The 15,402-nt window shown below is 36.9% G+C and overlaps 1 long non-coding RNA gene across 3 annotated transcripts; it reads left to right on the top strand.

The window, feature by feature from the left end:
- The first annotated feature begins 1,065 nt into the window (after positions 1–1,065).
- On the top strand, positions 1,066–10,490 carry LOC107791803 (uncharacterized). Of its 3 annotated transcripts, XR_012705094.1 has the most exons (5): positions 1,066–7,099; positions 8,513–8,697; positions 8,766–8,828; positions 9,325–9,395; positions 10,234–10,490. It is a non-coding gene; the product is annotated as an uncharacterized LOC107791803 (long non-coding RNA). The 3 variants fall into 3 exon arrangements; XR_012705093.1 differs by lacking the exon at positions 8,766–8,828; XR_012705095.1 differs by lacking the exons at positions 8,766–8,828; positions 9,325–9,395.
- Positions 10,491–15,402: the final 4,912 nt, after the last annotated feature.

The following is a 15,402-nucleotide window of genomic DNA, read 5'->3' as shown; positions in this document are numbered from 1 at the left end:
ATATCTTTCTAGAACCTCCTTCAATGAAATTTCTTCACCTAACAACCACCTTTATTACCAATGATTCACCACACCATTGTCTCTAGGCCATCTACAACTTCCATTAGCACATGCATGCCCAACAATTCACACCCAAACCATCATCAACAACAACAATAATATACCCAGTATTATCCCACACTGTGGGGTCTGGAGAGTGTAGTGTGTACGCAGACCTTACCCCTACCTTGTGAGGATAGAGAGGCTATTTCAAATAGGCCCTCGGCTCAGGAAAGCATAAGCACCACATTAATGAAAATATAGATGTAGACATGTGATTTTTGACCCTCCCCAAGATTTTACATATTTTAGCATTTAAATATTTAGTCTAAGTCTAGTATCGCTATTTTGATTATTTTTGACTTATTGCTTTAGTTTATCTTTACAATGAAAATTACAAAAATATTTTTCTTTATGTTAGAAAATTGTTATTTTGACTAGTAACTTTTAGTTTTTCTTACTTTTCATAAAATTAAAAAAAAATAATGCAAAAATAGTGCTGACATTATGTATAAGAAGGAAATTTTTGAAAATATATGTACTTAGTTTAGTTCTAAAGTTGTAGGTTATAGTATATATTGAGTAATATTTAAATTTCTTTAATATAACTATCTTGTTTTCCTGTTGAACTATTCCCTATTATTTTTTAGCTAAAACTAATATTTTAAATCATATTTAGAATACAAGAAAAAAAAACAACAACAACAAAAACAAAACGATAAGAATGACACCAAAGAACTGGAAAATCAAAGGTAAAATCAAGAAAAGAAAAGAAAACGGAAGTGGTCACCCTTTCGTTTTTTATATTTCTTTCTTTATTTTCAATTTTTATATTTCATTTTTTTTTCTCAACTTCCAATCACCTTTACCCATGTCACCCTTCTAGATAATTCCTCCAACAAACTTATCACAGACACTACAATTCTATTCACGGACACGTTATTGCACAGTGGGGACCACACGGTTTGAACATTTTGCTTCCTCTCCAAGCACAATTTTTGAGGATACAGATAAAAACTCACGGGCTCTATTCATAAAATGGTTATTTACCTAACTAATTAGGAAGTTTCTATAATGGTGGGGTTAGTAGTGCACTAGAAAGGTTTTGAGTAGGGATTAGTAAAATAGGAAAGAGGCATTTGTGAATAGGAAGTGCATTTTATGCTGCCTATTTAGACAGAACTTGAGGGAGCTTCCTCTTCAGATTTTAGAAGCTAGCGGCACCCCCCATTTTTGAAAGCTCTCATTCTCTCATTAGAAAAAAGGAAACCAACCTTCTCTTCTTCTCAAAAGATCACAAACACACGCACAGTAGCTAGAAAAACAGAGTACGAAAATGGGAAACTGAGGTTGAGGTCCAGGTCGGTCGCCGGTTCAAGTTCGAGTCCGACAAGATCATTTGTTCATTAGTTCTGTTTGTAGTTCACGATTCCGTTTCAGAATTTGGCATCTTCATTTGGTCTCTTCTTGGAAATCCATGTATGTTCTTTTTAAAGCCTCAAGGAAAACCTAAATTTGTATAAGGATTTGCAATGTTTGAATCGCTGCCTTTTCAATTTGGAACATGAAAAATGAACTGGTCTTGAGTTGTTGGGATATAATATTATTATTAAATCTCATGCTAAACTTTTGGATGTATGCCTATCATTGTTTATTCTGAACTAGCATGCTAAATGGTTATTTTAAATTATACTTGCTCATCAATTGTGTTTCCATGGTTCACTGTGAGAAATTTTGTCCATAGTATAATGAATGGGTTTGGTCTTTTGTCATTTCGTTATTAATTTAGTATATCAGAATAGTGAGAGTGATTAATGAATTAATGAAACGTTGGTTCGGTTGATTTCATCATTTTACTTTGTTGTTGAATCCGTACATGTTAGGTAGGGAAAAATTTGAAATATAATTTTGCGGTGAGATTTAATTTCTTATGGGCCCATATAGTAATTTTTAGAATGAAAATAAATAACATTGCCATTATGTGATTGCAGGATATAAGCCATTGTATTTTAGCACTAATTAAAAAAGCCATTATATTTTGGGCTCATGGAATTCGGTTTGGTGAAGATTAATTAACAAAATGGGAAGTTTTTCTGTTAGGTCCCATTAATAGCCCATCCTTTATAAACTACTTATGAACATTGTAGCTTGCTTTAGGAGCATTAATTAAATAATTTGTCGTAGCTATGGGTACAGTTCCCGTGACATGGTTAAGAAACTTAATTTCTAAAACTCGGGTGTGCATTTATGTGACCCAAATCCAAATCTCAACAACGTTAGATGAAATGTGTCGTAGACCGCGGATACATTTATGTGACGTGGTTCAAGATGTGTTTTATATGACATTGAATCTTTCCCTAAAAATGATAATTGAATAAAAGCGGGTATAAAGTTAAAATTGTACCATAGGTTAAACCATGTATTAAAATCAGATAATGGGCCAATTATAACAGTTGAGCGACCGTGCTAGAACCACGGAATACGGGAATACCTAACACCTTCTCCTGGGTTAACAGAATTGCTTACCCGAATCTCTATGTTCGCAGACTGTAAAACAGAGTCAATCTTTTCCTCGATTTGGGATTTGAACTGGTGACTTGGGACACCATAAAATTATCCCAAGTGGCAACTTTGAATCTTTTAATAAAATGATCCCGTTTCGATTGTCACTTTAAGTTGGAAAACAAAAACTCTCTTATACCTTTCGGGGGTAGGAAAAAGAAGGTGTGACAGCTCTGGCGATTCTGCTGGGGAAAAGAACCCAGAACTTATGGTTCAAGGTTCAAGAATTCGAGCTTAGAATAATTGTTGTAATTGGCTTTATTTATTATCAGATTTTATTGCATGTTTGAGCGTAATGTGTTAAATGCCGCTTTTTACCATTTTGATATTATTTGAACTGTATATAAACTGCTATGAAACCCTTCTCTTCTCATCTTCGGGGATGTGCTCGTTGGTCGAGACTCCCTATTTTGTTAGTGTCTTACCTTGAAATAAGAAAGAGGCTCGGACAAGTTACTAAGTCGGATGGCCTTTTGGTTCCCGGTACGCAGCCCCCTCCTCGGCTCGAGTTGTCCGCTCGGGTACACAGTATAGAACACATACCTAAGTTTTGAACCTAGAATAACTCAACCTCATACCGGATCCCTAGTAGGAACGTTTGTTTGCATCATGTGCATTTGACTTTGGAGATTCAACACAGGGGTGGGTCTGTCTAGGACAGGTGTACCCGGAATGAAAAGACCATCCTGATGCATCTTACTTGCTACTTGTGCATTCATTTGCTTCGGATTTGCATGTTGACCGGCTCATAGAGGAAAAGTTTAAAAGGAAAGTCAATGTGGGGACTGAGAGAGATAATTGTCTATTTTTGAAAACCAATGTCCAAAATATACCGAAACTCTGCCTAAATTTTGGAAAAAAAAAGAGAAAATTTTTGCATTTTTTTTTCAAAAAAAAAGAGTTGGTTTTTGTTTTGTCAGAATTGCCCGAACTACGCCAGTTTGATTCTCACCGGATGTGGGATACGTAGGCAACCCCCATCGGGTCCAACTTTCCTTTTGCAAAAATTTCCCAAAAAACCAATTTTTTTTATTACTTTGTTGTAAATAAATAAGGGGATGCCATTCTTGTCAAAATAGCCGAATGTCCCCAAAAGGACGCCAGAGGGCTGTTTTTGCAAGAACAACCGCCTTTGGTCTCTTTCTCAAATTTTTGGGCCGGTTAGCAAGCACAACCTTAAAATTTTCCCCCGGAAGTGCTGAAAGGCCGTATTTGCAAAGACGGGTTTTTACTTTTGAAATGAAGGTCTGGAAAAAAATGTCATCTTTGAGTTTGAGTCAAAATGAATCATGATTTTTGCTTAATCACCCTAATAAATGTGCAGAATGAGCACGAGTAAAAATTTGCCAATAACATTCATGAACAAGATCCCTTTGGAGTTGCATATGTGGTGGGATGATCTGGGTAAATCAGGGCAAGACAAGGTCAATCATTATTTGGGAGGTCTCACCGGGTTGTCGAAGATTAGGCCTAGAGGAGATATCATAAAGGCGTTGGTTACATTCTGGGACCCGGCCCACAACGTGTTTCATTTCTCAGATTTTGAACTCACCCCAACTTTGGAAGAAATAGCCGGATATATTGGGAGCGCTGAGGTTCCTCTGAGACACAAGTATCTGGTTGCTCCAAGAGTCATCACTGTGCACAGATTCTTAGACTCGTTAAAGATAAGCAGGGGGGTCCACAACCCATATTTAGTAGCCGATATTTCTACTCCGCAGTTCATATACCAGAGATACGGCCACATAGGAGGGTTTAACAATCCAGAAAACAAAATTTGTAGCAAGGGGAACCCCCTCAAATGGGAAGAACACATGTGTTTTGCTTTTATGGTGGTTGTGAGCACGTGATTTTTGTTTCGCGCGACAATCGCTCCAAAAAAAATAAAAAAATAATAACAATTGGTCCTGCTGTACAATTTTTGGATTTTTACATGGCACTTTGCTAATTATTTACGATTTTTGCCCATTTTATTTTTATTAAAAGAAAATACAAAAAATGTATGTGTCATGCGTAATTTGAACCGTAATCCGGTTGTTAAATAGAAAATCACAAATAGGCATCTTTGTTCGTGATTTTTTGTTTTGTTTGATTTTACCTGTTTTAAATATTTTGATATATGTGTGCAAATAATTGTATTAAGTATTTATTTAATTTTAATTTGATTTACTTAGGTTTTGTTATAAAATATAAAAAAAATAATAATAATAAAAGAGAGAGTGCAAAATTGGGTTTGAAAATTAGTTTGGGGCTGATTTTCATTTTAATTCAAAGCCCAAACAAACTCAGCCCAAACCCCATGTAAACCCAGTCCAGATCAGCTGACCTCAGGAGGCGTTCCAAACGACGCCGTTTTGATCCAGTCTGATCTGGGCCGTTGATCTCAGAAAGATCAACGGTCAAGATCTCTCACCCCAAACCCACAAACAGACCCGACCCGTCTCACCCGGACCGACCCCAACCCTTTACCCTTGAAACGACGTCGTTCCCTGTTAGTCGAAGGATCCTGGCCCTTCATCACATCTCATCCAACGGCCAGGATCCACCTACCCACTAACTATATAAACTCATAACATTACCCTGCCCCCCTATCCGAACCCCAGCCTTCATCGTCTTCAACCCCAAACCCTAGAGCCGCCTCTGTACACCTTCACCATGAAAGCCGGCGGCATGAACGCCGATGACCTTCACCTTAACACCCTAGGACCACCTTGACACCTCGAACATGGATCCACCAACCGTTCAGCTTGAATCCCATCCCACCTTCTCGAATCTTCATTTAAAGATTCGAGTCAAAACTCGATCTACACCGTTTAACCCCAGCTTCACACCAGACACTCCCCAAACCCCCCTCGTGACCAAACCATGCTTGGTTTGGTCCGAATCTGATCAGGGAAGCATGAATCCTAGATCTGATTTTTGGAACCTTAGGGTTCCTCGTCACTGGTCCATATCCGTTCAAGCCGAAGAGATTAAGGTCTAATGGACCTTAATCGAAGTGTTTCTCATCAATTAAAGTCCGTTCAGCCTTAAGAAAGGTCTGTTCGAATCCAAGTTAAGATTTTTGATTTTTTGGGGTTTAAGGTGAGTTTTGCTTTCTTTTCTTTATTTGTTTTAGTCCATGTGATTGTTTAAAAGGCTGTTCATGTTTCGTGAAATTTTGTGTTTTGAATTTTATCAACTGTGTCCTGTCCACTTTGTTTGAACCTATGTGTTTGATTAGGTCCCTCTTCTGTTCACTGATAATGGTATGTGTAAGCTGTACAATCAAATGAATATTGAATTGGTTCGTTCATTTAGATCCTAGGGCTTTTCTGTGTTAACATTGCAATATGAACCCCTTGTGTGATACTGTTAAATGTCTGATTTTTGGTTACGATTGTATGTGTTATAACTAGTATAGTCGAGTCGACATATGTCGTCAATTAGTTTCAGTTGTCCGAACAATAACAAATCGACTTACTTCTGCTAAGCATTTGTTTGAATCAATTAGGAACTGAGTTTGTCTACTTATAGTTGTTAATTTGAATCAGAAATATAAAAATCAATGTTCTGTTTAGTCTAGTTCTGAAATTGGAGGGCATGTGCACTTATGCACAACATGTGCATTTTGTGCACAGCCTGTGCCCTGCCTAAGTGCTTTTGAATTAAATAGTTTGACAGCATGTGCTGTCAGACTACATCCTGCTGCCCATATTCTGCTTTAAGTTTCAGAAATAATAAACATTACTAAAAAGTTAAGCCTGCCAAGGGGATGTCATGGGGTTAATACTTAAATAGCTGAGTGGAAACTGAAAAGAAGATGGCACATGGGAGGGGTTTCTTTTGGTCTAACAGGCTGTTAAAGGGCTGAGGTTAGGGCCTATAAAAGGAGACCATCTGATAAAAGGGAAAAAAGGAGAAGACACAGACAGAGGAGGGATTGGAGAAAAAAGAGCTGAAATACATACATATTAATACACACAGAACATATAGGAGAGGGGGAGAGGAAAAGAATACCATCTGATATTAGAGGGACAGACATAGGGGATTCAGACTGAATCATTGAGGGTTTGAAGTTCAAGAAGATAAACAGAAAACTGGAAAAGATTTCTTTTGATAACTCAAGTATAGTTTCAAAACTGAAGATTGACATTTGGATTCGGGAGAGAAAGGAGATAGGGAGAGGGATACACAGAAAGCAGAAACTGTTTTTTTCTTCCTGCTGTTTGTTCGATTCCCAGTTTGTTTAACCTGTTCAAATAAGTGCTGATTTCCTCTCAAGTATCAGCTAAGTTTTTGTTTGTTTGGTTCGTATTGGTTTGCTTTCTCTTGGAATTGGATCGTCTGAATTCTGAGTCCACTCCCCTGCTTATTGCTGTCATTTTGCTGCCTCTTCCCATTGGCTATAACTGCATCTTGCACTGGGATTTTGGTTACCTACTCTTACTGCTGCTGCACTTGTTGCCATTGTTACTCCGCTGACTTCCCTTTTTCTTCAATTGTCAAACATTTCCAGGTACACAACTTCTGAAACCATATGTTGTTGAAAGTTTGAAGTTGAAGCAGAAATAAAGAAACGAATGTCTGTTTATGTTATAATACTTGTGTTCAAAAACAGGTTGAATGTTTGTTTGGCCTGTATTTGTTTAAATACAAACTGCAAATACTCTATATAAATTAACATGCATTCTAAGTTGAGATGAACAATTAGATAGAATTGGCTTGATAGATCAGATGTGTCTTAATGCATACGACCGTTAGTTTTGTTTCAGTTATGACATCATAACATAGAATCATAGCAAGCATATGTATGTATTTTGCCTAGATCTCTAAACTATCGAATCTGCTACATTCGGTTCCATGTGACTTCAAGATAAGTGTACCCCAAACTAATTCTCATGCAGTGTTACGTTAACAGGGTAATAATGTATGCCAACCCTTTTGTTAGACTACTTGTTTCCACATAGTTTCGATATGGGTTTCAATATAGATTCATCGTTTCGGAATAATGCGATGACTTTCGAGGAAAATTAATAGGCATTCTCGAATCCAATTAACAGTAGTTTTTCTTAATAAGTAGCCGATTTCATTTATCAAGCCTAAATAAGTTAATTACAAAGTTCAAACTTAAGGATTGTTTAATGTAAATTTAGTATGAGTTATCTGTTGCTTGCAATCCCTCCTATCAAATTAACAGAACTTATTCACTCCTTAAAGACGAGGCATAAAATAATTCTCACCTCATAAATAACCAATTAGGCAATCAAGCAAAAATTCGGATTCGTCATATATAGTAGAGATTTAGTATGTTAGTTGCTTAAACAAGTAAGTTTGATATTTTTCTCTTTTATTTTTTAGAGACAAACGTAATAGAAATGTAGTCGCTTCAGGATATCCTTTTTCTAAAATAATGAGACGAGCCTCGCCAAGTAAGAATGCAAATTGCGGGGCCCTCAATAACTAACCATAATAAATATTTAGAATTCGGACAGGCCGTTTAGCAAATTTCATGGCCTTCTCCAAAAAAATAATAATAAGAATGCGTTAAACTCTTTAGGCGCGGCTCGATTAAATTATATTCTTAAATTTGGGTGCGCTTTGATGTGACCCGATTCCAAATCTCAACGGAGTCGAAGTGTGTTTAACAATTACGGGTGCATTGATTGCAACGTAGTTCGAAATACATTTTCACGACGTTGCAATTCTATAAAAATAAATGATAATAATAAAAGCGGTTTAAACTAGTACATGAATTATTAACACCCAAAATATAGAATTTTGAGATAAAATTTGTGGGTTTTGTCTACACTTTAATAAAGTGTATTTTGGGGATTTGAGTATCCATTTGGACACTATTTTGGATCTAATAACATATATGGACTTGACAGATTATGGCTCATCCCGATTTGGTAATGATTCCTAATTTCAGGCACGCGACCCCGCATTGAACTTTGCTTATTTGTTGGAGATTATTCAAAGATTGAAGCTTTATTGATCGGAATTTTTTCCTATGGTATTGGTTGCTTCCTTGGATGATGTTTGGTTAGATTCTAACCGGTTGAAGGTGATCTATCAAGGACAAGCAATTTTGGAGCTTTGATTTGCTCAGATTTGGTAAGTGTCTTGCCTAGCTTTGATTGAGAATTTTTTTTTAACTAATTTATATTCTTTTCTACATACAGGGGTGATTTATATATATGAGGTGATGAGCATAAACACATTTGCCATGTGTATTCATACTTGGGGTAGATTCTGGTCTACTTTATGCCTTGTTGTTTGAATCATGCTCCACTTGTTCTATGCTTTACTTGATTGAATGACTACGTGAGCACCATGAACCCTGATAGAGATAATGTTTAGGTTAATAATACCTTATTTTGAGCATGACGAACTATTCTTGAGATCATTGATATACTTGATTTAAATATAGTCACACGTATATTATGAACTAACATTTGTATAAGTTATTATTGTGTTATGCATCGAATTGGTGTATGACTACTTGAATTTTCTTGTCCATGTTAAAGACTATTATTTAGATTGTGATGCTTATTTTGATTATCTGTATGACGTATTCCATGTTGGGTATGTGCTCATATATATATATATATGCATTACAAAAGCCTAGGGATCATCCCTTGTACACAAGCACACACCCATTCATGGGTATTTCTCAATCCATGTGTATTATATATGTTTGCCTCTTACTCATACACATACATTACTGCATATGTTTCTCAGATATGGACCGAGGTTATGGAACAAGGTTTATGTCATGCGGATATTTTGATATCATATTAATTTAGCGCAAGGTATTTTCTTGTGCAATGATTATGATATTGTTATCGATTGGCATGAGGTCTTTATGTGATATGATATTATTATGACATGATGCTCTGGCTATGCCACGTGTAGATATAAATCCACCCCCCTAGGGTCGCCCTCTCATGTTTTTCTTTTGATGGCGTATATGCAAGATGTGAGAAACGGACGGGTTTCTAGTTGACTATCATATGAGATCCTATGTAATGAGTTATTGAGCATAAAGATGGAAGCTTTGACATTTAAGTGAATCCTTTGTGCATATTCATGCATTTTTACATGCTTTATTCATGTGTGTCTTCTATATATGCTAGTGGATGCATTATACACGCATGAGACTTGTTAGTGATTTATTGTGCACTTGGAGAGAATCAGGTTTATGTAAAAAGAGAGTGATCATCATACCATGACATGTTTTCTCGTGTAAATATTCTCATGTAAGTGCCATTTTGAATTTGATGTAGAATCGGATCGTTGTCAGGCATAGATAGTTTACATCAAAAGGAAGTATTCGAGTAAAAATCTCTTGGTGCATATTCATTTGTGTGAGTGGTTTTTTGCAAGTTGTATTGCTTTGATATGTTTAATTAGAAAATCATGCTTAATACTTCTACTTCAGATGTGCATCATAATTATTGATGTCCATTATTCCGTGATTGCTTCTTTGGATAATTTTGTATTATACATGTTATTGTTTTGGTTATATAAAGTGAGTATCTTTTGCATTAAAAAACCTCATCACTAATTAACTAAGGTTAGGCAAGATACTTATTGAGTACACGAAATTAGTTGTACTCATACTACACTTTTACACCTTCCATTGCGCAGATTTGAGAGATGTGTTGCACTGGGAGACTAAGCCTAGCATTGAATACGTACCGGTGTTCCAGATTCAAGCTACCACTATTTCATGGTAGTTTAGGACTTATATTTCTATTTATCTAAATTTCAAAACATATGATGTATCTTTCTCAAACCAGAATTGTATTCTTATTCTTAGTGGCTTATGACTTGTACTACCGTCCTTGAGATAGTTGTACTGGCTTTCGCAGCCTTATTTATTATTTATTGATATTTTATTGTTATAGTTGTATCTTATATTATTTGGCTTAACTAGTAGGTTGGGTTAGGTGTCATCATGACTTGGTGGGATTTGGGCCGTGATAAGTTGGTATCAAAGCCCTAGGTTCATATGTACTATGAATCATGAGCAAGTGTCTAGTAGTCTTACGGATAAGTATAATAACGTCCTCACTTATCTTCGAGAGGCCATGTAATGATCCAACCAATCGCTTTTAGCTTTTTCACTTTGTTTGACAGTTTATGACCTTGAGTGGCTTCACATTATGCATTTTTACTCTCGTATATGGTTGGTTTTGATTTTTGAGATGTTCGGAGTTGATTAGGAGAGTAATTCTCAATTCGGAAGCTTTAGTTGGAAGAGTTGACCAAGGTTTGACTTTTGAATAAACGACCTCGGAATATGGATTTTATGATTTCAATAGGTTCGTATGGTGATTTTCGACTTAGGCATATGTTTGGATTTGAATGAAGATGTTCCAAGAAGGTTTTGGATCTATTTGACGAAAGTTGAAAATTTAAAGAATTGGAGAGCTCACAAGTTTGATGGGGAGTTGAATTTGAGGCTATCAGGTTCGAATTGTTGTATCAGAAGTTGGAATGAGGTCGTTGTGTCATTTGGGGATTGTGTGCAAAATTTGAGGTCATTTGGAGATGTTTAGATGTGTTTCGGCATGAGTGTTGAATGTTTGGTAGTTGGTTAGTTTATTAAGCTTGAATTGAGGTGCGACTTGTGGTGTTGATGTTATTTTCGGTGATTTGAGGCCTCTAGTAGGTTTGTGTTATGTTTTGGGGTTAGTTGGTATAACTGGACGGGGTTCCGTGGGGCTCGGGTGCAATTTGGATTAATTTCGGACAATTTTGGTCTTTTCATGGATTGTTGGTTCTGGTGTGTCACACCTGCACAATATTGACATAGGTGCATGGTTGCAGAAGCGGCCGATGATGCACTTTTGGAAAGCTGTAGAAATAAGGAAATTAGCGCAGACGTGACTTGAGATTGAGAGACCGCATATGTAGAACTTTGTGCGCGGAAGCGGCGGAAGTCATCGCAAATGTGAAACCATCGGACAAAACATTATATTCGAGGGTTGGCTTCATTTTATCATATTTTGAGATTGGGAGCTCAGATTGAGGCAATATTTGTGACAATTTTCACCTCTTGATTGGGGTAAATGTTCTTGACTTGTATTTTATTTTTATATTATAATTCCATCTTTGAGTTTGGCTTTTGATTTATGAAATCTTAGGGTTAATAGGTTTTTGTGAGTAAATTTTAGAGAGTAATAATTTAGGATTTGAACCCCAATTTGAAGTCGGATTTGACTGAAACTTATATATTTGGACTCATATTTGAATGGGTAGTCGGGATTTGTAACTTTAGTCGGGTTTGGCTAGGCAAGCCTAGATAGACGTTTTGTTTAACTTTTTGATATTTGATCAAGATTGGAGCTTTATTGCAGGCCCATCTATGAGGCAATGGCTTTTTAGAATATTGTTTTTGCTATATTTGGCCTATTTGAGGTAAGTATCTTTCATAACCTTGTATAATGAAATACTCCTTAAGAGTGTATGCGGGTGTTATGTGTGGCTTATGTCCAGATTAGAAATGTAGGCTATTAATATACCTTAATTTGAGTATATATTTTGTATGAAACATTTTTTGCCGTAGTAATACTTTATATGTTAAACACCCATTTGCAATTTTGTGTTATTGTCATGTCCTTGTGCACTTTATTGATAAATTGTGAGCTGATATCTTTGATAAAGTTTTCATTATTTTTTTGGTGATAATTATGACACATGTAGACATGTTGAGCAGATTGATTAGATGTTGGAATGAGGTCTTTGTCGTGCATTTGTGAATGTTGTTGTACATGTGGGGAGAAATAAGGGTGCCATTTTCTCGGGTTGCCCACATGGAGAAACCATGGTATTGATATGTGCATGTGACGAAATAAGAAGGGAATTTATTGTTACTTGCACATGCGGCGAAATAAGGGTGGCATTGTTGATGATGATATGTGATAATTTGGGGTGTTTCTCTTGATGTTGATTATGTGTTGAAACAGGGTTATATTCTGATCGCATGCATACTTTGTTAAAACTCTGTCTTGCATTTTTATGAGTTGTTAGTTAAATTTGACGTTCTATCATATGCCCCCTCTTCTATTTGATGATTTGTTGGCAAAGGTGGATTCTTCTATGTTGAGTTGTTATCACTTGTTCTAACGAGATTGTTGGTGTTATTTTCCATTACATATTATGTTTCCAGCTATTGATACATTGCACATGTTATTTGAGTAGTGAGTATCAAATGACTTGAACCTCATCACTACTTCACCGAGGTTAGTCTTGATACTTAGTGGGTAACGATCGTGGTGTACTCATACTACATATTTGCATATTTTCTTGCAGATCCAGATGTTAGAGGGAGAGGATCTTGAGAGTCAGAGTTTGCATCGGTAATAAGTATTCAAGGTAGAGATGTATGTCTTTGCAGTCCCTTAGTGTCTCATCCTTTATGTTGATACTGTTAATATTACATTCGAACTGTATTGTATTTCGAATATTCTGTATGTATTCAACTAGAGCTCATGACTCTAGAATACCTAGTTCTGGTGAGATGTATTTAGTATTGTCCTTTCGGTTTGTGTTAACTCTATTTTTGCTTTTACAATAAACGATGTCTTATTATATCATGTTTTGTTGATTTAATGTTGATATCAATTTATCTTGTCATAGAGATTAGGTATCATCACGACCCCTTTGATGAGATTTTGGGTCGTGACAAGATTATATCAGAGCCTTATTTTTATAGGTTCTACGAGTCATGAGAAAGTTTACTAGAGTCTTGCGGATCGATTCAGAGACGTCTATGTCTATCATTGAGAGGCTACCAAACTGTTAGAAATCATCCCCTTTCTTGATTTCGCGACTTTATCTCAGCTTGAAGACTATATCTCCAATTCATTCTTATTCATTTTGTATGTGCTGTTTTTTTGAGTACTCGATATCAGACGGTCACTTGCGAGCTTTGATGAGGATACAGACATAATGCGAGATAACTTTCTATTATGTGATAGGTTAGAATACTTTTGTCACTTTGCGGATGAGTTGTCATCTATTGCAGCCCTGCTGATGGTGTTGCCTGCGGGTTTGCGGCTGTATGCAGTATAGTATGATAATTTAGGCATTGGTTTTGACGTGGTGCGGGATCATACTCGTGGGGTTGTTGCTTAAGCTTGCATCCATAGCAGCCTATGAGAAAAATACTTGGTTTACATTTTGGAGTTTATCATTTGTTCCATACGAGGCGAGGCATTTGGGCTATGGATGTTCAAGCCCTGGTCGATAGATTTATGAGATTGGGTATTTCTCGATTGAGTAAAGCTCTCGCTTGCATTGTTGCTTGGTCATCCTTATTTGAATGCATTAAAGGTCATCTATATGATGGTTACCTATTTACTGGCTCTTAGGCACATAGTGTTTTGACTTCAGTGTCAGATTTGTGTTCCAAGTGTTGATTATTTGAGGGAGATGATCCTTGAGGAGGCTCGTAGTTGTGGTATTCTATTCATCCAGGTATTTAAAAGAGGTATCATGATTTGAGTCAACATTATTGGGCAAGTTTCACAGTGTTTGAATGTCAGCTGGATAAGAATGAGCCCTAGAGACGGAGTAGTAACTTATGAAGATTTTTATGATGCGAGAGCGTATCATTGTGGATTTGGTGCTGGGATTGCCATACATTTCGAGGATGTTTGATGTTATTGGGGTCATAATGGACAATTGAGGGCGCTTCATATTAGTGGTGACTTTGAGAATTCGTTTTTATGAGAAGGGTTTGCTTGAGCTACAAGGGGATTGGGAATGCTTGATTGTCATCTTGGTGTGAATACGACTTTTGTTGGGATATGTTGAAAGGTCTTCTAGTTGTTCATTGATGAAATGAAATAGGTTTATGCATCTTGTGGATAAGTGTGGACTCAGGAGGAGTCATTGATTATATAGAATTATACTATGGCAGGTCATAAAAAGATGTTGATATAAGATTACACAGGTGAGCTATCTCCTGTGAGGAGGTTAGGGGTTGCCTAATATCATATGAGATTTCTATGAAGTGTCCTAACTTATACCCGGTAGGATGTCTGTGGTACGAAATGGGTTTGGATCGCTTGAGGAAGATGTCACAATTGTCACCAAGTTGAGTGTGCCTTTGGGTTGATGATTTTGGGTGTGTTATGGCTGGTGCGACATGTGCTTATAAGGACCCATAGTACTATGAGCGGCTGAGATGATTGAGAACCACAAGTTTTCCGATATTATCAAACTAGGTGAAAGAATTGAAGAGGGTATCAAAAGTGGTATGGTTACAAACTTCGAGGCCTTGCAAGCTACAAATAATTCTTTACAGTCCGGTGGTGTGTCCAATAAAAGGGACGTAGGGGCCATGATGGCTGCACAAAGGACCAAGTCTCTCCTTAAATACCAAACTTACCCAATACCTCCACTCACATATCAGCAAACCCTAAATTACCAAGCACATTTACCCTCATACCAAACTCCACCAACTTATCAGTCACCTCTACCTCCCGCATATCAACCTACTTCACCTAGATACTCCCAACATGCTCATGTCTACCAAAGCTATAATACTCAACCTTCCCATTATCAATCACCTCCTGCACGCCAAAACTTCCCTAGACCTCAGCTAAATTTTGATCACATACCTCCAAAATAATATATAGCCATTGATGAACCCATTGACCATTTGTATGAGAGACTCAAAGCCGCTGGTTATGTCACCTTCATCTCTACTGCAACCACTGAGAACCCTTCTCAGTGGGTCAACCCAAATAAATCCTGTGCATACCACTCCGGCATGAATTGACACACCAGATGTCGTTCCTTGAA

Source organism: Nicotiana tabacum, chromosome 22, assembly GCF_000715075.1.
Source record: "Nicotiana tabacum cultivar K326 chromosome 22, ASM71507v2, whole genome shotgun sequence".
Lineage (NCBI taxonomy): Eukaryota > Viridiplantae > Streptophyta > Magnoliopsida > Solanales > Solanaceae > Nicotiana > Nicotiana tabacum.
This window is presented reverse-complemented; position numbering and strand designations above follow the sequence as displayed.